Source organism: Grammomys surdaster, unplaced genomic scaffold, assembly GCF_004785775.1.
Source record: "Grammomys surdaster isolate TR1022 unplaced genomic scaffold, NIH_TR_1.0 233, whole genome shotgun sequence".
Lineage (NCBI taxonomy): Eukaryota > Metazoa > Chordata > Mammalia > Rodentia > Muridae > Grammomys > Grammomys surdaster.
This window is the reverse complement of record NW_021604678.1, coordinates 7,341,694-7,365,438: the sequence shown is the minus strand read 5'-3', so window position 1 is coordinate 7,365,438 and position 23,745 is coordinate 7,341,694. Positions and strand designations below refer to the sequence as shown.

General features: G+C 40.8%; 1 pseudogene; it reads right to left on the bottom strand.

Moving 5' to 3' along the window:
* Positions 1-21,172: 21,172 nt before the first annotated feature.
* On the bottom strand, positions 21,173-22,090 carry LOC114626325 (annotated as a pseudogene).
* Positions 22,091-23,745: the final 1,655 nt, after the last annotated feature.

Here is a 23,745-nt window from a genome sequence, read left to right as displayed (position 1 = left end):
GGCATGGTGGAAATAGATTGAAATAAATTCCAATCCTGGGAGGCCAAAGATATAACTCAGAGTCTATAGCAAAAACAGAGCAGAACCCTGAACTGTCCAGATTAAAACTAAAGGAAAAGAAAGGGGACCACAATTCCAAAGACACAGATTCCAGCCAGTGGGCAGTACAGCTGAATGGGCTGAAACAGAGAATCCACTGAATTATTATACAGCTGGGCAATAGCACAAACCCCCAGGTTCCCAGGGGAGCTTGCAATGGCTCTGCTTTCAGACAGAATGTGAGGGAGGGAGGAGGAGAATGTATTATTAACTTATTTATATTTTATCCCTGAGTTTTAAGTTAGAACAATAGGTTTCTTGTCTCCTTAAATGAGAAATCTGAGTTATTCTAAGTAGGTGAGAGACTCCATAATGAAACCTTAACATCTTTATGCCACAGGGAATTTCCATAGAGTCATTTTGTATTATAATATAGCACCATTTCTAGATTTTTAAGTGTTTTTTTAAGCAAAATTAAAGTTCTCATCATTTTCTACATTAGAAAAGAACAAAATTCCATTAAGAAAATATTCAACAGGATTCTAGCCTGCACTGAGAGTGTCAGCTTACAAAGAAATAAATGCTGGTTATACTTTCATTTGCTTCATAAAGTTTCTTAGTTCCTAACTCTTTACAGAATTCTTAAAGTTTGAAAGTTCTGCTGCTTTTGGTGATCAGATGGCTCCTTTGTTGAGAAAAAACCCTATTTCCCAGTAACATCCCTCCCCCACTCTGGGTTTTGAGCTCCTGGCAGATTGTCCAGTCACACTGCTCATCTGTGGACTTCATTTCTTCCCTAACTCCAGCTTGTTTCTCCTCAGTACTTCAGGTCACTCATGTTCATATCCCTCAGTCATTCCTTCCTTGGCGTGTTTTTCAGAGGTGTCTTAGGGATGCTCTTTGTCATGTGTGACTACTTTAATACTGGCATCCTCTCTCTCCTCTCTCATATTTTTTAAGAAAATATTTTCTGCTTTTCTGACACATTCTTTTTGTTCACCAACCACTGAAGTGGTAGATTTTTTTCCTTCTTCTCCTTCTCTTCCTCCTCTTCCTCCTTCTTCTTTTTTCTTCTCCTTTCCCTCCTTCTCCTCCTCCCCTTTCTCCTCCTTCCTTCTCCCTTTCTCCTTCCCCTCTTCCTTCCCCTCTTCCTCCTTCTCCTTTTCTTTTTGTCTAGTTTCCTGTCTTTCAGAGATAACTTGACTGCAGAACACAAGTTTCTACCTGTGTTTAGGAATCTATTTAGCAGGGTGACTTGAGGGAATGAGTAGTGGTCTTTGCATGAGGTGAACACACCCAGTTTCAGCATTTGAGAGGGGGTCAGAGGGAAAGTAGTTTTGAAAATGGATTGTTCTATGGCCCTATTATGGGCCGTTTGCTAATCAATCAGTTTCTGAGTGAGCAGAAAACACTGGGGGCTCAAAGCAGAAAGACATTCCATAGGATTAAGGTCAATATTTTCTCTGTAGTCAGGTATCTTGTTCTGAGATTCACTTGTCCTGAAACCATGCTTACTCATTGGTCAGGAAAGAATGAAAATAAGAAATGAAAAATGAAAGCAATGGACAATAGACATATTTATCTCTGAACTTTCTTTCCTTGAGAGTTGAAACACAAATACTAATTATCACTCAGACATAAACATGTAGTTGATATAAAAGAAACTGAGAATCTGACTTGTATATTGAAATTATCCTGCCCTTTGAGATTACATTCCCTCTTTGGGTTTGAATCATAGCAGAGTCAGGCAATCAGTAATGAGAAGATTCCCTTGACGTTTAGTATTAAGGGAGAAGAATACAAAATAAAGTGGACAGATGTTCTAGAGAGTTTAAGGAAACATTCATACGAGTAGAGGTAAACTGAGTCCTGCCAAAGACCAGCAGAAGGTCGGTGAATTGGTGTCTGTATCTTAAGACAAGACTCCTGTGTTAAAATGTTCCAGCTCATGTCTTTCTCAAAACACCAGGTACTTCTTAACATGTGTGTCTAGAAAATGGATTCCAGAACCTGCAGATCTCTCAAAACAGGGAAAGCAGACGTTCAGGCTGTGATATTACTGCAGAGGGATCCTGTTTCAAGTCTGTGACAAACTCCTCTGAGCCTCCCCACCCACCATCTCACCACCCTCCGACTCTCTGAGACACCACCTGACCCTGCTCCTGTTCCTAGTAAACGAGGAGGAGGGCAGGATTCCATTCTCTGCAGAGCTGAGAATCCCCTTTGAAAATGTCTGAAGAAAAATCCCCCCAGTCACATTCCCCCTTTTCACATTCCTCTCTGCTAACCATGGAAGGGGTGGATTTTTAATTCTAGGCATCCAAGAAGGACACAAAGACCATCACGCAGATATACAAATCCTTATTTCATTATCACTGTGAATTCTTCTTTCTTAGAATTTCCATTTTTTTTTCTTGGTGGCAGCATAAAGTCAGTTAAAGAGACTTTTGATGACATTCCCTTTGTTTAATGAAGCTTGGAGTTATGGGCAAGTGCCTTGAACTGCCGTTATTATCTGCATGAGTGAAAAGGGCTGAGGGTCCAGATCTGTGCAAAGAGTTTTATTGCAAATAGGCACATTGATCATTCATAATCAGACCTACCAGGTCAGCAGAGCTGCAGAGCAGCAGGCGCTGCAAAAGCTGACCAAGAGAGCCAGGGAGCTCATAGATTAACATGGCAGTCAAGCAGAATGAGTTTTCTTTTCTCCCACGGTGGTCTTTTCTGCTTTCATCGGATAGGAAAATGGGTTCAAACCAAACACATGTGAATCTCATCCTATGCAGCCTATCACGGGTCCTCTGAGGGTTCTCCATGTTTCGGGAACCCTGCTTTTGTAAAAGGTGCATCTGCAGGATGCAGGCCTGTGCTTCGTGTCCTCGTTAGGGCACTGTAGAGTCGTTTTGTTGTCAAGAGTGTCTTCTGAGCTCTCATTTGCTTGGAGTCATATTTGGAAAAGACTACAAGAAAAGGGCTCTCGTTTGAAGCCTCAGTGTGATCGTGAGATTAAATGTTTTTGCTTGTCGTTTGAAATACATTTTTAATATACTCAAATTTCATTTAAATTCACCGTTGTGTAGATGACTGTAATTGTGGAAGCCTCGTGAGTATATTGCTGTAATGATCCACTGAGAAGATTTTTTTCTCGGGGCTGTGTCTGTGTAGGTATTGGATCATAAGTACCACTGCCATGAGTGGAGAAGATGAGAATCTGCCTACTAAGTTACAAGCTCAGGAGACCTGAAAATACATGCATTCTTAGGTCTTAGATCTACCAAGCCTTCAAGAGTAACAAAAGTATCTTCTCTCTGGATCATTACTGAAAATAACCACAGGAAGGAAGGGACCTGGGTGGGGAGAGGGAGGGGAAGAGGGGGCAGGATCAGGTATTGGGGAGACAGGAGAAAAGCCTAGAGGGCCAGGAGAATAGGCATCTGTTGGGGATGGGGGTGGGGGTGGAGGTGGGGGAAGCCTTTAGAAAGTCCCAGAGACCTGGGATGTGAGAGGCTTCCAGGACTCAATGGGGGTGACCTTAGCTGTAAAGCCCAACAGTGGGGAGATGGGACTTGAAGAGACCACCTCCAGGAGATAGACAGGGCCCCCAGTGGCGGAAATGGGGCTGCCCCCGTATCATCATTTTTTTTTTTTGCCCTAGAATTGTTCCTGTCTAAAAGAAATGCAGGGACAAAAATGAAGCAGAGACTGAAGGAAAGGCCATCCAGTGACTGCCCAACTTGGAATCTATGCCATGGGTGGCACCAAACCCTGATACTATTGCTGATGCCATGTTGTGCTTGCAGACAAGTCTACCATGGCTGTGCTTTGAGAGACTCTACCAGCAGCCCTTCTGAGACAGATGCAGATACTCACAGCCAACCATTGGATTGAGGTTGGGAACCCCCATGGAAGAGTTAGGGGAGGGACTGAAGGAGCTGAAGGGGATGACAATCCCATAGGAAGAACACCATCAACTGGAGGACCCAGAGCTCCCAGAGACCAAGCTACCAACTAAAGAGCACTCATGGACTGGTCTGTGACCCCTGCACATATGTAGCAGTGGACTGCTTTGTCTGGATTCAGTGGGAGAGGATGTGCCTAATCCTGTAGAGACCTGATGCCCCAGGAAAGGGGTTTGATGGAAGGGTAAGGTGGGGGTGGGAGGTGGGTGGGGAAGCACCTCTCAGAGGCAAAGGGGAGGACGGATGGGGAGAAGAACTCTATGAGGGAGACTTGGAAGGAGGCAACATTTAGAAATGTAAATAAATAAAATAATTTAATAAAAACATAAATAAAATAAAGATAGAAAACAAATAAACAAGCCAACAAACAAACAAGGTAACCAAAGTGAGAAGGCAGTTTCCAGTCCTCACACAATGCTGCAGCTGAACTGGCAGAGATATATCTGAACAGAGTTTGAAATCAAGGGGCAAGGATATATTTGAGCAGAGCTTGAAATCAAGGAGAAAGGTTTTTTTCTTTTTTCTTTTCTTTTTTTTGTAGATTAAACATAATATGTTGAAAACTTAATTTGATGTCCTGCGGTCACTCATAAAAGTGATCCTTCCAGCCCACTGTACACAGAGTGTCTTAGGCCTTCTATTGCTGTGATAAAAACCACAACCAAAACAACTTGGGGATGAAAGGGTTTATTTCACTGTAGGACCGTCACTTTATACTCCACCATCAAGGAAAGTCAAGTCAGGAACACAGTTAGAAACCTGGGGGCAGGAACTGAAGCAGAAAACGAAGTGGAGGAATGCTTCTTCCTGGCTTCCTTCCCATGGCTTGCTCTGTTTGCTTTCTTACACACATCAGGATTACCAGTCCAGAGTAGCACACCCCATGGTGGCCTGGGCCCTCTCACATCAATCATTAATAAGAAAATACCCTCACAGACTTGCCTACAGGGCAACATGACAGAGACATTTTCTCTATTGAAGTCCTCTCCTCCCAGATGACCCTGACTTGGGCCATGTTGTCAACAAACAAACAAACAAACAAACACCACCCCCAAACTAACCAGCAAACTGGATATGCTTTATGATTTATTTTTCTATTGGTGACTAATTGCCAATAAAGTATCCACACATGCCCACTCAGTTGACCATGTGACTTATGCCAACCGGTGCCAGATGGTTGGCAAGATCGAAGATTTTACTGAATCATATAGATGATGACTTCCTTTATATTTTTGGTATCACCTGATAATCAGTATGCTAAATGAACACAGAATACACTGAAGGATTAAGCAGGAAACTAGAACCAGTTTGTCAATCAAACTTCAGACTTGATTCTGCCACTGAAATTTAACCAGGATCATGATTCTCCTACCACGCTGAGAAATAAGTAATGATTTCTAGTCTAAAATAACTGAGTGTATGAATGTGTACACCTTACATATGAAAGTAATTCCTGTTTTTTCCATAATGTTAAACAAACAAAAAATGCTAAAATCATCAAGTTCTAGCAATCCTTGATTAATTATTTTACATAGGTAATATTTAAGATAATAGTAATTTTATATAAGCCATTAAGTAGAGAAAGTTGAACCTTTGGGTTTTCAAAGTAAAACACACTTTATGACTTTAGTACTCATTTCACAAATAAATAATCTTAAGGTTGAGGCTGGAGAAGTCTGAATACATACTGTAACCTCTCAAGCAACCACTAACATATGCTTGATAAATATAAAAAGTAAAATGAGATATTAAAGTGATAGCACTTAGCGCTAAGACATTAGTCACTGTGGCTGTAAGTGTAAGGAAAAAACAACAGTAAGTCTAGGGATAAATATTGATATGATAGAGAAAAATGGGACAGTAAAAGATTAGAAAAGGCTACAGTAGAGACGGGGCAGGTGGTGAGGAGGCTCTGCTCACAGGTGGAATAAAGAGAAGCAAAGAGATTCAGTTAAATAATTGAACACAGTCTCTGCTTTCAGGAGGCTGAGGCAGGGCCATTCTCCAAGGCAGACCAGCTTTTGTTCTCTGGGAAAACCTAGCCAAAGGAACATGAAGAAGAAAAGAGCAGAGGTTGGGGCGGACAAAAGGAAGACAGACTATCAGGCATCAGAGCATAGAGCAAGAGACCTGACTGGGTGAGTAGGCGCCATTGTTAGGTGAAGGAGCGAGGGGAGCCAGGGAAGTGAGAGAGCTGCTGGGAGCAGAGATCTGAGTGTGATACTATTCATTGCTTGCTGGTTCCAGCCTGGACTCCCAGCATGCATTCCTGGGCTCCCAGCTGCCAGTCACACTGGGTGTTCTACTCCTCAATCAGGTCCTTAGTTGGGCTGTGAGTAGTGTTCCTTCCAGGCTTCCATAAGGTTAGTGTGTGCCTGGAACCTCTGGCTGGCATGGCCAGGGTTCAACTTTAGTGACTACTATTATGTTTCTTCCCTGAAATCTAGAGGTACTGGCCAAGCTTTAGTGTATAGGCCACACGTGATGCTTATTCTGAGTTTAGCCAAGCTTCAGTGTGCATCTCACATATGATGTTTGTTTTGAGTTTTCTAAGTGTGTGATTCATGAATGTCTGGGGTGGGTAGCTGAGCCATCAACTCAGTACCTCAGCAGGTATCTTTTGAAAAAGGGTATTTAGGGACTAAAGTGATGGTTCAGAGGTTAAGAGTGTATATTTCTCTTAAAGAGGAACTCAGTTTGTGTCCCAGCACCCACGTAGATGGCTTACAACTGTTTGTAACACCAGCTCCTGGGAAACCCAATGTCTATGGCTCTGTAGAATCCATACTTATGTGTATATATCCATAAGAATACACACACACACATAGACACACACACACCACACACACACACACACACACACACACCTTTTTAAAACGATATTGACTAAGTGCCTGTCCTGTCCTATAGGGCATTAAACAGGGTCTGGGGAGATCACCTAAGAGAGAATGAGGAAAAATGTGTGAACACAAAGGAACACGGCTTGTCTATAGGCTGATCAAAGTGTAAGTTTTACTTTTTACACATGGGTTATATACACAAAGGCAGGATGTAGGGAAAGGGATGACTCAGGAGTGTAGGTGTTCAGGGAGAGTACAGATATCTTCCAGAACAGAGTGTCAGCTGGGTGAAGGTTCAGGGGGGCAGATTGCTATGACTCTGCCTATGATTCACTTGTCCTTATCTAAGTTGGTACTATCCACCAAGGTTACCTATCTACAAGGTCTATGACTAGCCTGGCAATTTTCCACCAAAGCTGCTTGTTTACAATAGCTTCTAGTCATCTGTTTCAGTATTTTTCCACAGAGACCCAAGACTTGTGTTAGCAGGCATGTATGTCAGGCCTATTGCTGATTTTAGGCCTATGGCTGATTTTAGGCCTTCAGTGTATAAGCAGGGCTGCCCCTGACAAGTGCCTAGCAACGGGGGTTTGATTCGTGCCTCTGCAAGTGCTGTTGTAGCATTTGCTTTGCCTGTTTTTCTTTTTTCTTTCTTTAAAATTTCTATTAATTTTAGGGAAATAAATAATATCATTATTCCCTATGGCTTTTCCGGACATCCTTGGTATTATTTTATCTTCCTCTCTTCTTCTGTTATTTTTATATTGACTTCCCATCTCTGTCCTCAGTTACAGTGGCCTCACCACCAATTTTACCCATCTTCCTGTTTAAATCATGTGTATCCTGCTATTCCTCCCTTCATATCAGTCCATGTGTATACATATATTCATATACAGTTTACATGAAAATTTCCCACTTGGGCTGACGTTGCTTCCCCCAAGAGCCTTAGACTATCTAATAAAACCTCCAAAGAGGGAAACCCTTTGCACGAGAGAGCCCCTTTAGAGTTGTTTATCAGAGACTCCCAAAACAATGTATGCTATTCTGTTGCCCTTGGCTGCCTTCCAGAGGTTGAAAGCAGGTCTCTGTCGCTGAAGACACCATGGACCTTGGACATAAGACCTGGTGAACCTGAGTAGGATCTGACTCAAAGCCTCTTTCCTAAAGGTTAGCCTTCATAAGAGGTGATACCCAAGCTGCCAAGGGATGGAAGTAATATTTCTACCCAGCTGTGATAGCTATGAGCTACAATGGTGACTGGCATGGTAATGACAACCCTAAGTGTCACTTATATTTTGATGGTAACCACAGCTCTCTGGTTGGACATAAGGGCAACTCAACAGGAAAGAAATCTTATCTGGTAAAGGAATCCATCTTTCTGGAGCTAGGTGAGTTGTGGATCTTAGAGGAGAACCTATTTCTATCAGTTTATAGATCAGCATAATGTCTAATGGTATTAACATTTACCCTTATTTCCACAGATCAATGTAGCTCTCACTCACTGTAAGTGTCTCTTTTGAACAAATGGAGACCATCACAGAAAGTCGTAATTAGTCAAAATGCAGAGAGCAAGGGTGGCAGGGAGGCGGTCCCAGTCAATGTCTCTACAACACAACTCTTGCCTAAGGGAACATCATGGAAGAGCAGGAGGGAAGATTCTAGAATCCAGAAGGCCATGAAATCTGACGTGAGATTGTATGTTCCATAAATGAAAGAGAAGCTTCATCCATGATATCTCAATCATAGGGCTACCTAAACAAGTCCTGAACAAAGACACTATCAGACATGCCAACACAGAAGGGGAAATCTCATGGGGCTCCACCCAGACAAAGAACTACCAGCAATTAAGGGGTGTTGAAGCAGGAGAGCTCATCTTGGCAAAATAGTTTTCCCTATGGATGAGTCCTCTATTTGATTATTCAATACCAAGTGTCCAGTACAGGAAATATACACATACAAGTAACACTGAATGAACTAAGCAGATGTGTGTGTGTGTGTGTGTGTGTGTGTGTGTGTATGTAAAACAATAACAAAAAATAAGCCGTGGTTCCAAGAGGGAATGGGGGTGTGCAAATGGGTGAGATGGGAGGTAAGGATGGAAAGTCCATATTTTACTTTTTAAAAGTAAAAATTAAATAACAACTATATGCTACTGAAAGCACATGAAGATTGTTTGCGTCTCCCTCTGAGCCCTGGCTCCTGCTGTCTTCTGGGCTGATTTGCCCTGGGAAAGCAGAGCTGCATGAATCTCACCAGTGCTTCCTGGTGGAACTCTGGTCTCTCTCCCATTTCCCTTGCTGTTTCGTGTAGAGATCTTTGCTCAGCACCTATCCTATTGGGCTGCTGTTCAGCTTCCCCAGGTTCATTCCTCAGACATTCTGGAAGAAAGTGCCTGTATGATGTCTGTCAGCATCTTTCTACTCTGCTTCGTTTTGAGTCTTTGGCATTTTTCTGACCATACTTTTCCCTTCCTCCTTCTGTGTGGCTGAGGTGTTGGCCTTCTGTGTCACACTTTCCTACCAGTCAAATCTGTCTACTTTCTTCCTTTTAATGTATTTAAGAGATATGCCCAATGGCACCTTTTATTTTCTTTTCCAAAACATTTTATATTTATTCTTTTCCCCGACATGTCAGCAGCTTTGGAATCAGCATCGCGGTAACGACAAATACTGACTTTCCAATCTTGATGCAATCTCAAAACTTGTTATTCAGATATGACATCACCTTGAGACTTCATGATAATTAATAATTTTATTATTTTATGCAATCCAAACCATTTGATGGGCTAGAGATACGGCACCTATTGCTTTCATAGAGGCTCTTGTGGAAGACTAGAGTTCAGTTCCCAACACCCACATCAGGTGTCTCACACCTGCTGCTAACTCCAGTTTCAAGGAGATTGAATGCTTCTGGTCTTCTTGATCTTGTATTCATGTACACACACATACACACCACACACACTCACACGTCACACACACACACAGCACACACACCACATATACTCACACACTCACATGCCACACACACACACAACACACAACACACACACTGCACTCATGCACACACACACTCACACACATGACACACACCACATACACCACATATACTCACACACTCACACATACACACTCTCACATACAACACATACCACACACATGCTCACACACCATACACACTCACACACACATACATACCACACACTCACATACATGCACACTCACACACATACCACACACATGCACACACATGTACACTCACACACATGCATCCTCACACACATATTAAAAATAGTAAAAATAATATTAAAAAGAACATTTTGAAATATTTTTTAGAAACAGGTTAAAGTAAGAAGTATATAATTAACATAAAAGTTATCAGAATGTTATTGGAATTAGATGGTTATTAGAATGTTATTGGAATTAGGACACAGCTTATATTAATTAGGTGACTCTTCACCTGCCTTTCTCTTGTGGATAGAATCTGAATATCCTTGTCATCTTCTAAACAACTTTAAGTAAGCCTTGTTATTTCTAGTCTTTTTCTACATTTACAAGGAGACTTATTTGTAGCTTTGTTTTGTTTTCAGGTGTAGTTTGCCTACATTTCCATGTTTTGTGGGCATGCACTTTGCATCCAGAGAAGCAAATCTAGGGCCTTCGCACTGTTGATTAAAGTCTGATGTGCTTTGCAGGTCTTGTATTCACTATGCTTGCAGTAGGCCAGCGAAGCTGACTTACAAGCCCTAAGGCCAACTCTCTCATCTTAAGCTGAATAGACTTATGGAGACTTTTAAAAGGGTATAATATTTGTTTGCCTATCTATGTATCTATCTATGTATCTATCAATGTATTTATGTATCTATTTATCTATCACCTATCTTTATATCTGTATCTATCTTCCTATTAATATCAAAGTATATGAAACTCATATTTTGTCTTGTTTATAATAAAACTGAACACTCTTCTTTGAAAGAGTTTCTTTTTCCTAATAAACCTTTTAAATCATAATGGTTTTTATTAAGACATACATTTTCTACTCTCAGATTATTTATTGAGTTTCAAGATATTCTCATACGGTATTTGTAAGCGATGGCTGCAGACAACTTTATGAGAGAATGTTGGTGTTTGTTCATTGTATGTAACTGTGGTACTTTACTGCTTTTGGTTCCAGTAGTTCAATTAGGCAACTAGTTGACTGCCACTAACATCTATAAAAGTGGCACAATGAGAATGCTCAAACATTTTGATTAGTCTGTTGAGTACTTTGCTTTGTGTGTGAATTATACGCTTCACAGAAGTAGGTAAGTGATGTGTACAAGTAATTATCACCCTGTACACTACTTTATGAAACACTAAAGAATATGGCTATATATTTGTAATTAAGTACTGATTGAATGCTATATAAATAGTCATCTATTATTTGAATGTTTCCTAAATGATAGGTACTTGAAAGAATTATATAGAAATAATCCTACCTCATCTTTATTTAAATAAATTATTTGATATATTTTCTTTTGCCATAGCATTGACATGGGCTCCAAGTGCAGAGTAATATATTTTATTAAATCTTCAGACTCTTTTATGTTCATTGTTGTGATTTTGTGATTTGATCTGTCAATTCCAGTTAGTTTATACATTTTTATAACTGGCAGACATATCTTTTTGTTTAATTCAGGGCTATTTTTGCAGTTTTACTTTATCTTCATATCACTATAAACATTTAACTATTGGAACAAAACTGTAGTGATACTCAAAAGAGGGAAATAATTAATTCACATTCTTCCCTTTACAAAAGCCAGTGGAATGTACAGATCACCAGGTATTTCTGAATGTCTTCATTCTTCTGGCACAGTAAGAGTGCATTTACCTGCCCAGTCCCTGCTATGGTGTATGACTGTGAGCACGCTCCTAGTTAAGTGATTTATGTTACATACTTTTGTACAACCAAGAACCTATACATGTCTTGAAATGATACTTCCTTCTCATTGTAAAGATTTTGAAATTATATATTAAGCTTCAATTTTCATCACCAAGCCTTTGAGAAACCTTGATAAATGGGTTGCTGTTGGGTTAACAGACCCATTGCAAGCACATGTTGAAGATGAAATATGCCTTTATGGGATAAGCCATGGGGTTATTATTATTTTTAACACAGCATATCCTACCTTACTACAACAGAACAAAGGGTGGTATCCAAAAGGACATAGATAATGTGGACTTAGCTTTCTAATGGAAAGCAAAAGGGAAACTAGGGATAGTGAATTAAAAGCAGTGTTATGAGGTCCTACGATACTTGGGTAAAACTTGAAGAGGATGTGAAACAAGATGACTCAATAAATCTGTAGTTCTCAGAGAAAGGATTAAAGCCATTTTTAGTAGTTTCAGTGGCTGCATCCTTCATGGCTCCCAAGGATGGACCACTGGTATGTTGAAGGAATGAAGAAAAGACAGACAAGTTAGACACATGGACACACAGAAAAGCTGTTAGGTCATCTGAGCCTTTGAATAGAGCATCCTGGAAGCTCAATGTGTTTGTCATATACAGTTGAGCAGAGTGGTGAGATTATTACATACAGATGAACGAACTAGAATTTATAGTATTAAGCTGAATCAAAGAGGCAGGGTTAGTTCATCTCTGTCAGAGCAGTCTCTGCAGGGGGTGGTCCTTAAGTTATAAATATTTGGGTGTAGAAAGCTATTATGGATATTTTATGCACACACTATCAACACACACACTTGACAACTACCTTCCACCCTAAAGCTTTGCCTTCCTGCTGAGCCTGAGGCTAGAAGATCTTTGGTGTGACCACACCCACATCAGCAGAGCTTGGTCACTCTGGAATCCACTCATTCAGGAATCCCTCTGCTGTCTACATCTAGTAATGACTGTTCGTTGGTGTTGGGTGGATTGATATGGAATTATATAAAAGAAAACGGCAGGAACATACAGAAATGAATGGATATATAATATATGAATATTATGTCCTATAGGGCACAAAAGGTAACATTTTTCTGATCTCCAGTCAGGAAAACAGAAAATGAGGAAGCTTTTGAATCAAAACAGCTCACTCTGGTGACCATAGTGAAATTCAGATAAATTGCTATGTTCGTTGTTTAGAACCTCTGATTGTATTAAGATGTTGTTTTAGTTAGGATTATTATTGTTGTGATAAAATACTATGACCAAAAACAATGTGGAGAAGAAATGGTTTATTTAATCTTATAGCTTGTAGTCTAGAATTCAGGGCAGCAACTCTGGCAAGGAACCTGGAGGCAGGAACTGAGACAGAGGCCCTGGAGGAGTTCTGCTTACTAGTTTGCCCCTCATGGCTTGCTCATCCTTCTTTTTATATAGCACCTAGAACCACCAGCCCAGTGTTGGCACTGCCTTCAGGGAAATGTGCCTTTCTACATCCATCACCAATCAAGAAAAGAACCATAAGTCTGTCCATGGTCCAATCTGATGAGGGTGTCTTCTCAACTGGGGTTCCTGCTCTCAAAATGACTCTTTCTGATGTCAAGTTGACATAAAACACAGCAGCACAGAGTAAGTTTCCAGCTGAGGGTTAGCTACACTTGCATCATCAATAATGAGTGCAATGGTTTAGGCGTATGGCGTTTCCAACAAATTTTTATTGATTCAAATGGCAATAATGATTGAAAGTATGGCCAATTAAGGCAATAATTTTAAGAAGTAGAAACTAGGAATAACTGTTTAGCACTTGAGAGTAACAAACCGAAGTAGATTAAAAAGAAATTTCTATTAATCTTGTTAAAGTGGAAAAATATGGCATGTTGCTATGGAAGGCTTGTGGATTCATACTCTAGTTGGCAGAATTTGATTGATTATCAACTTATATGTCTCAATACCATTCATCTTAAGCTTGAAGAAAATTCACAATATCACCTTGTATCATGAGAAATTTTCTACTGACACTCTTGCTGTGCTGTATTGTAGCATTTTTAGAGGAACTGAAATAATGTCAAAATTTGTTTCACATTGCAAGATTAATAAATTATATACCTAAATATGCATATTTATGTATGTAAGTTACATGTAGGGACTTGAAATTTTCATATAATTTATATACTGGATACTTGATATATATTGATAATGTACTATAGCATTTTAAAAGCATTCCATCAATATATCTTACCAATGATGACCAGTATGATTTCCAATTGACACAGATTATGTTCAATATATAGGCTTGACTTCTAGGTATAATTCACACAGTTTTTTATTGCATTTTAATATTTGAAAGAGGAACTGTTAAGTATAAACTAGATTAGCTTTTGTTTCGAGGGTCACACAGGTGCTGATCCAGAACTCTAGCTTGTGGGCTCTAGAAAGCAATCATTGTTGGCCATCTTAAAAGTTAGATATCAGCTTTGATTCTTTTGAAATAGGGCTAGTATAAACAAAGGCCACTGTTTCACATGCCCACCAACAAAACGTGCCTCTAAGAAAATGGGCGTCTGTAGTCTGCTTTAGAAGGCTCTTCCAGGAATCTGAAAGTGGTATCACTTTGACAGATTTCACCATGAAACTATTTCAGAAACACAAAAGGCAATGCTGTGTTGATCCTCTATTTCTTCTTGCTCTCTTTCTCCTTCTTTTGCCTTTCACTCTTACTGTTATTCTTCTGTGTCCCCTTTTGATCTTTTTAATGTTTAAAAGAATCAAAACAGAATAATGGGACTAATCACGTTACTACTAAAATTCGGTCTATAATTATTTCCCCCAAACCATGGTCATAGATGTTTAAGACAAAAACTGTGACCATAATACCTGTGTAATATTAAGAACTCCTCCAGGAAAAATAAAAGGCTTTCACATAAAATGGTGCCCTGGGTCTAGTAACATAAGTCCAAGGAAATGTAGACTAATTATTGAGTTTTATGTTTCCGAAATGCCTTTACAAACTCACAGATCTATATCTAATACTAAGCTTTGTGATTTATAGATTAACTAGGTAGCCCCTGACCTTAATAAAAGCAATAAAATTGTTATGGCTTCTTTTGTGCTAATCAGAAAGTCTGCAAGTAACAATTAATGAACTCCAAGTCCATTAAAATTTATAAGGCAAGATATTATCATGTGGTGGCGGAGCTGGGTGAGAGTGCTGTCAGGTTCAACAAAGGTTGGTGCAGTCTTGTTCAACTGATGCAGCTGTAAAACTGATACAACCTCTAGCTTTTCAGAGGGGCCATCGACAGGACTGCCCACGGTAAGAGTCGATGGTGATTCAAGGCACGCCATCGAAAGATACATAAATAGTATTCACTATGAGTGAGTGAATGAATGAAATTGTAAGCCAGGCATGGTGGCATGCACCTCCAGAAGTTGGGAAGTTGAGGCAGGAGGACCACAGGTGAGGCCACTCTTCACAGCATATAGAGTTCCTGCCCAGCATGGATTATGTACAAGACTGTCTTCCAAAGGCTAAACAGAAGCCAATCAACCAACCAAATAAAGGAAACATAAAAGCAGGTAATGACCAACATAATATTTATATTAAAATGGTGAGATTATTCCATAATGATCCAAAGATAGAAACTACCCAAATGCCCAGCAACTGAAGAATAAACAAAATGTGGCATACCTATACAATGGACTATTAAAGAAATGAAGGACTGATTTTTACTAAACATGAGCAGCCATTGAAAATGTTATGCTAATTAAAAGAAGACAGATCCCTTACTATTTGATTCTATTCCTATAAATGGTCCAGAAAAGGAAAAACCTTAGGTAGAGAAAAACAATTAATAGTTGTCAGAAGGTAGGTGAGGAAAGTAATTAGGAGCAACTGTTAACGGATATGAGACTTGCTATTTAGAATTACGATATATGATAAAATGCCATCAAATTAGATAGTGTTCATGGATTTGAATATTTATAAATATATTAAAATCTGCTGACTTCTATACTTTGAAAGGAAAATTTGGATGAATGAAAGAGAACAAGGCTTGTGGATCACATGGCTGCAAATGCAGGAGCCTAGCTGTGGGTCACACCTACACAGTTATGTGACCAATTCATAGCTCTTGGGAGTTACTCACTCCTGAACATGAAGAGTTCTTGGTATATGCCTGCATTTAAACAGGTTGTATTTTTAAACCTAAGTATGATCAATATCATGAAGGAGTAATTGAAGGACTGCTATTAATAAAGCTAGCAAGGGAATATATAAAAAACCATAATATAGCAAACCAGAACGGCTAAATATGAACAAATCCGAATTAGACACGTTGGAACTGAAAAGACGTAGAAGTTGTAATGATTTATTTAGCAGATGGAGTAAGTAAGTGGTAAGCTTGGCACAGCCTAAAGGAGCATTAATACATCTGAATAAAAAACGAGGAGTTGACAGGGAAGAAAACGTGAATGAAACATAACCCCATAGAGCTGGAGAAAGACATGAAGATCATGGGTGAATGCTTAGCAGTTACTTAGAAGGGAGTAGAATAAAAGAAATTGCAAAGACAGAGAATAGTATTTGCATAATTTTCCTGATGTTTAAAGTGGTGTGTCCACATAACATGCACTCAGACTACCATGCTGAGTCAATGAAACTCGTCACACCTACATTTGCCTTGGTAAGACCACTGCATGTAGCAGACACACTGACATATCTTAACGTGATTGGACAAAGCTTCCTTAGAGAAGAAAGGCAAATAGGACTGACAGGTCCTTGGTTGAAATGTGTCCTACTGAAGGATGGAATGTGGATTCAACACGCTAGAGGATGTACCTGCAAATGTAGAGTTCTTTACATCTCAAACAGAGGGAAATGTGAGGAGCGTACGAACTGTAAAGATTTTCTCGAGTGATACAGTCATCCACAAATCAGCAAGAGTGTGTGACAGTGGTGGAAAGAACAAATCAAAACACCACTAGCAAGGCTGGTACGCAGAGCAAAGGGAGCAATTAAGCTATCAACTTCAATGTTGTTTAAACATGGCAAAAATTCATTTGGGAAAAGAAGAATGAGGTGTTCAGAAGTTATTAGAGTATGCCAATGCCTGTGGTCTTGCAGTGAACATATGATTCATTGAAGACCACTTATCAGTGAACACAACTGGATCAAAAAAGAAGAAGACATATCAAGACACAATAGGTTCGTGCTCTGGCCCTAAGTACTTTCATTGAGACTGGCTGAGTTTACAGAGTTCTATCTTTGGTGTCCAAAGTTTAAGGGATGTTCTTGAAAGAAAACTGTATTTAGCCTGTTGCTGAGGCAAATCAGATGTGGTTATTTACACAGAACGATTCCAGGAGGCAGTGCAGGTCCCAGGCAGGAATGATAGACCGTGTCTGTTGTTTAAAGCAATGTCATTTAGGTCGCAGGCTGTTCTAAGCTAGCTGTGTGGTGGTCAAACCTGGACCATAACCACTTGGTGACAATTTCTGGCAAGTAAACCAGGCCAGCAGGGAGCAGCATGTCTTCTCGTCCCAGGCCAGCAGGGAGCAGCATGTCTTCTCGTCCCAGGCCAGCAGGGAGCAGCATGTCTTCTCGTCCCAGGCGCCATCAAGGATGACAGAGATTACCAGCTATGTGTCTCCTTTACCATCAGATTCTACAGCACAGCTCAGAGCCCTTCCCGATGACCTGCTTGCTGTGATAACATGGAGGTTCTGGAGCCATCAGGAGAGGCCAACGTTGATCCTGAAAAACAAGTGGACCCTGTCTCCAGCTCTTCTCTATCTTCCTGGCTCTAACTCGTAAGCACATGCTTAATAGCCAGAAGAAGTCTGAAGACATAGTTAAAAGAAAGTCTACTAAATACTATGAGAAGGAAGCAAAAATCAAATTAATCCAACCAAACTAAACTGCCAACCAACAACTAATCAACCAAACAAAAATCAAGTGCACAAAATCACCGGAGTTCCTAAAGTTAAAGTTGAAAAGGGACTACCCAGATGTTAGTGACCCTGGGAGGACACAGGAAGCAAGAGGGCTGCTAAGGCCCTGTTCCAGCTGAGAAGCAGGTAGAGGGAGTAAGGACTCTAGTTCCATCATTTCCAAGCTCTCTGGATTCAACGCCCTCCTGGACAAAGGAGCCATGCCTCATGCAGAAAATAGTCAGCTGCTCCTGCCAAGTCCGTCTACCGCAAGCCCTGGGAAAAACTCAAACAGATGATCAGAGAAGGACTGTACCTCCCTCAACACACTGGAGGAAGGCACACCACGCACAAGCACTCCCCCATTGGCCTTGTCAGAGCCCAGGCTTTGCCCCGGCAGGGATTCCATCTTTTTCTCCTCCCTATCAGAGCCCTGCAGCCTGGTCTCGGACCGGAAGCTAAGGGGATGACAACCCTTCTGAAGCATCGGGTTCATCTCCACGTACAGATTCACCTCAATTCCTTTCTTTGATGGGAAAGGATATCCTTTGTAGGGAAGTTCTAGAAATGTCTCTTTTCTTCTTTTTTCCCTGCCACCTCTGTACAGAAAGCTTTGTTACTCATCACTACTAGGGTACTTTGATTTTCATGATCTCTGAACAACAACGTCAGGCATCTCTGTGCTGCTAGCCTATTAACTCTCAGTCAGCGAGTGAGATGAGTCCTGACCCTGGAACCTAGAAGGTGGAAAGAAAGAACAACTAACTCTTTAAGTTGTCCTCTGACTTCCATATGTGAGGCAGCACGCATGCACCCACACACAGGCACAGGTGCACTAAGGTTTTAAGCTAGTGTCAGTTATTATTGTATCAATATTTAGCTCATTCAAAAGCTATACTTGGACCAACACACTACTGCCATTGTCTCTGGGTTCAACACATTGGGCCTTCGCAGCTCTGGGGTGCTCCAGCCTCCTCAACAGCCTCTGACAGCCTTTGTCTTTTCTTAGAGAAGCAATTTTCCAATTCTTCTTCTATGTAGATTTTCCTGGTTCTGCAAAAAGACTTTACACTATTTGCAAGAATTTTCTGTGCAAGACTCAAGTCAGAACCTTTCTTTCATTTTACTGCACTGCTTACATTAAGAACTAAGTCACCATTGTTTCTTGTAAAAATAAATTATTAAAGAATAAAGCTTACAATGCTTGTGGAGACAGCCCCTGTGGGAGATCTGAGGAATGTCCCGGCTCTCTCCTGCAATCAAGAAGCAGAGTCCAGCATGCAGGCTGTACCAGCTCATCAACAAACACTTGGAAACATTGGCTCCAGATTCAGAGGCTTCCATTATGACACATCCAAGCCCTTAAAACCATCACAAAAGAAAAAAAAATACCCCAAAGGAAAGACTCATTATTTCCCTCAACCTGAGAGGGAAGAACTATGATTTGGAAAACAAAAGTGAATGGGAGGGCTCATCCAAATGTTACCCCTTCCTCAAAGCAAAGAAACATAGACAACTCTCTGAATCAACTTGCAGAGTTGGGTAGAATTGGCCACACAGATGTTGGGCTCTCCTTGAGCCCTCATTCTGCTTTAGTCAAAGTATTGCTATTTCTAAGCAACTGGAGTCCTTCCTTAAGCTCCTGCTCAGTGGGAAGTGTAATGCAAATATTTTCAGATGAGTCACCTCCTTTTATAAGTGAATTCTTAATATTTTGACTTTCTAGTGGATGTGTGGCAAAGCAAGGGGTGTTTCACAGATACAGCGAATAGAGAACTGTGCATAGGCACCCTGTTGTCTTGTAACCTGGTCAGACACTGAACTCTAATTCTAAGTATAGGGGTCACTTTATTCTGTATTTTAAAAGTTTCTTAGGTGAGTTTTAGATGAGAATTTTCTTGATTCTAGTTGAATATCATTTCAATTGAAAATTCATTTTCAGAACAAATATCTATTTCCACATCCTTTATCATTCATGATATTTGGCAGTAGAGGTCCAAAAATTTATCTTGTTATTGATGCTACATACTTTGTTCATAAATCTTTATGTAGACTCCTAGGGAAGACACATGGCTTAGACTGTCCAGAAATTCTGGTATGCCATGAGTAACTCTACAGAAGGGGCATATTGTCTTATAAAAATCCTGTGAAGCTAACTGTTGAGTTACTTCTTCAGGGAAAGGTTGTAGCCCTGAAGAGTATAGTCCCGAATGTATAGAATGACACACAAGTTGCTATACATTCTTTCATCATTGGAAACATATACATGTAGACACACACACACATTCTCTCTCTCTCTCTCTCTCTCTCTCTCTCTCTCTCTTTCTCTCTCTCATGTGTGTGTGCATATATACATGTGGTATACATGTGCATGTGTATGTACATGTAGAGACCACAGTTGAATATTACGTGTCTTCTTAACCACTGTCCATCTATTTTATGAAACAATGATTCTTACTGACCCTGGAAATCACCAGCTAGGTTAGACTTGCAAGCCATTGAGTGAGTTCTTAGGAATTCTAGAGACCTTTAATTCTCATATGCATTCTAGAAGCACAAACGTGGCAGGTATGATGGTGTATACCTCTAGTTCTAATACTTTGGAGACAGAGGCAGGTGAATGTATGCATGTTTGAGGATGGTGATGGCTATATAGTGAGGTCTTATCTCAAAAAACAAATAGAAGAAGGAGAATGAGGATGGAGGGGTGTAGGAGGAGGAGAAGACGGGAAGGAAGAGGAGAAGGAGAGAAAGAAGACAAAGAAGAGGAATAGGAGGAGGAAGAAGGAAGATGATGAAAAAGAATAGGAGGAGGAAGAAGGAAAGGAGAAGGAGGAGGAGAAGAAGAAGAAGGAGGAGGAGGAGGAGGAGGAGGAGGAGGAGAAGAAGAAGAAGAAGAAGAAGAAGAAGAAGAAGAAGAAGAAGAAACAACTACTTTTTCAAAGGCTCAATTAAAACTATTTTACAAATAAAATTAGGAGTCAATTCTATATAGTGGTGAAACATCTAGAAATTCTACAGTGTGCAAAAATATTTCTCTCTTCTTAAGAAGTGGTAATCTATTTATTCTTATAGGAATGTAGAAAGATTCCTACTGTAGTCTCTAGGCCTTACCATCTGTGGGGGTTCGAATGAAAATGACCCCCAATAGGCCCATAGCGAATGGCACTATTAGGAGGGATGGCCTTTCTGGAGTAGATGTGGCATTGTTGGAGGAAGTATGTCACTGGGGGAGGGCTTTGAGGTTTCAGATGCTCAAGCCAGACTCAGTGTCACTCTCTCTTCCTGTTGTCTGCCAATCTCGATGTAGAACTCTCTGCTTCTTCTCCAGCATCATGTCTACCTTCATGCTGCCATGCTTCCTGCCGTGACAATAAAAGGCTAAACCTCTGAACCTCTAAAGCAGCCCCAGCTAAGTGTTTTCCTTCATAAGAGTTGTTGTAGTCTTTGTGTCCCCGCATAGCAATGCCTTAACTAAGATGCTGCCTCTTAGATGCAGATGAAGTTACTATAATCTTTTTTGTTTTTTTTTAATTTGCCAAGCTGTGGCTGTTTATTAACTGACCACATTACAAAAATACCATGGGCAACACCTTTGTTCATCCGTCTAATAAGCCTGTTGATCTGGTCTTCCCTGTTGCCAGCATCTCCACCTTCTACAAAGTGAGTTGTCTTCCTCTTCATTCCACCTCGTGGGGAAGATAATTTGAAAGGCCACAGGAAGTTATTTGCTTCCTTGAAGCATTTCCCAACTGTATAGATCTCATGAATTAGATCCTCCATGCAGATGATGCCAAATTTACCAAGAGACCGAGCAATCAAGGAATTATCCGTCAAGGCAATCCACTTCTTATTGATTTTGCCATAGCCTCGTTTGTAGATGAGCTCCTTTACTGACTTCAGGTTGGGGTACTCCCATGCAATGTACGGTTCCACAATCCTCAGTACATTAATGGAAGCCTTACTGAGCTTAACAAAGGTGCCATTGAAGATCTGTCGAAGGCGAAGAAGCTGCAGTACCTTTCGGACCTTTGGGCTTACTCCACTGATGCCTCGGATTCTGATGACAAACGCCAATTTTGGTTCTGCAGGCACATAGAAGTTCCCAGCTTTCCTTGCCATCCTGGCCATCCAAATCTCAGTCCAGTACATCTTCCTCTACTCCTTGTGATAGTGCTTTGCCTTCTCATAGATGAGCTTCCTCCTTGCCTTTCGGAGTGTCTTCAGGGCAAATGTCTTCCTCAGCCGCTTCACCTTCAATTCTGTGAAATTCCTTAGCTTTTTCTTAAGGGTTTCTGGCACAGCTGGAACCTTTTTCTTAAGAGTTTTCGGCACAGCAGGAATCTTTTTCTTAAGGGTTTCTGGCACACCGGCAAACTTCTTTTTCTTCTCTGGAACAGCCTCCATGGTTCCAGCCGGAAAAGGACTGCAGTTAATATAATCTTAATGCTTTAATTTGGTGTGTAACTTCTTGCCTCAAGCCTAAATATGTCTGGGGGTGTAGCTACCTCTAGGGTCCCTGAGGACTCGGAATCCCCACAGGAACACTCTAGCAATCTCTTTTGGATTCCTATGCACCTACATCCTCTGGCAGGAGCACAATGACATTACCACTGGTAATTATGCCCCTGCATGTAGTTGCCCGTTCATCGTCCAACATCCTGTATGGTAAACCATTAAGTACCCTCAGAATACCATGTTGCCACTGGGCTGGTGTAATAATAGGCTGTTTTGGTCTGAATGTGAAAAATGCACTGAGCTGAACCTTTGTGTCACCGTTGGTCACTTCAGCTGCTAAGTGACACTGCTGATATCCCATGCTTCACTAAATGTCTGCTCTATCCTGAGCACAGGAGGGAAATAGACAAACATTCTGTTCTTTTACTTTATTTTTTCCTCTTCATAGTTGTTCGTTCCCACAAACAAATGCCCATGAACCTGTCGCTAGCAATCCAGCAGGCACAGCATTCTACCTGTTCAAATACAAATTAACAGGATGTTGCAATGGAATATTATCCAAGTTAGATTTCACTTCATAGCTTGCCTGCCAGGTGAGAGAGTAGGGAACTAGATGACTCACCAAATATCCAAGTTGAGAGAATAACCATGAGAGTATTAGCTAGGCTAGGATGACGTGTCAACAGCGGAAAGGTCAAAAGGTAAGCAAAGAACACAGGTGCTTTGAAGTTCAAACATGAGCCTTCTGCAAAGCCCAGGTCACAAACCTTTCAGAAACCTTCTCCCCTCACCTTGTTTTACCTAGTCATTCCCGTTTTGTGTGCACCACCTTAAACCTATTGTAGTCATTGTGAGCCTATGCATCTCCCTTTAGGAGGGGATAAGCACTATGGGTTCTGCTGGTGTCTCCCATCCTGCCCTGCCCGTCAGCAGTTACAGCACTCCGCTTGCAATGGTGCTTAGTTATGCTACCCGAGGCTGAAGGTGCCTGGGTAAACACATTTCCTGAACTAATGGAGACACATGGGTTCTGGCTAGTGATATGTGATGGGAAACATTTTGGTTCTAAATAAAAGGAAAGACTGGACATAGTCTTTGTCTGTTAGACTAACTCCCTGGTGATCAAGAGAGTGATCATTCACTTTTTGTACTCATTTTATGAGCATTGACTGAATACCTTCTTGTGCTAGACACTATTTCCCACTTTAGAAATTAAGTAAATGATTTGTATAAGTGCACACACACACACACACACACATACACACACACACACACACACAAGAATTAATTATTGCTCGGTTGGCATACTTTTTTGGGCTATTTTATTGGGTTCTTACATTTTACTCTTCCAAGCCTTATTCTACCATAATCCATTCCAAGCCCCCAACACTGGGTATGAGAGAAAGAAGGTTAAAAAGAAAGCAAGCGTAGACCTCTTTTGACTACTTCCTGCTGATTAGGGGTGTTGGGTTCCTTGGGCCAAGTCCAATCTCCATCGTCAGGATATCTCCAATCAGCAATCCAACAATAGCAAAAGCAGTGTCAGGAATCAGCAGCAGCAGCAGCAGCAGCAGCAGCAGCAGCAGCAGCAGCAGCAGCAGCAG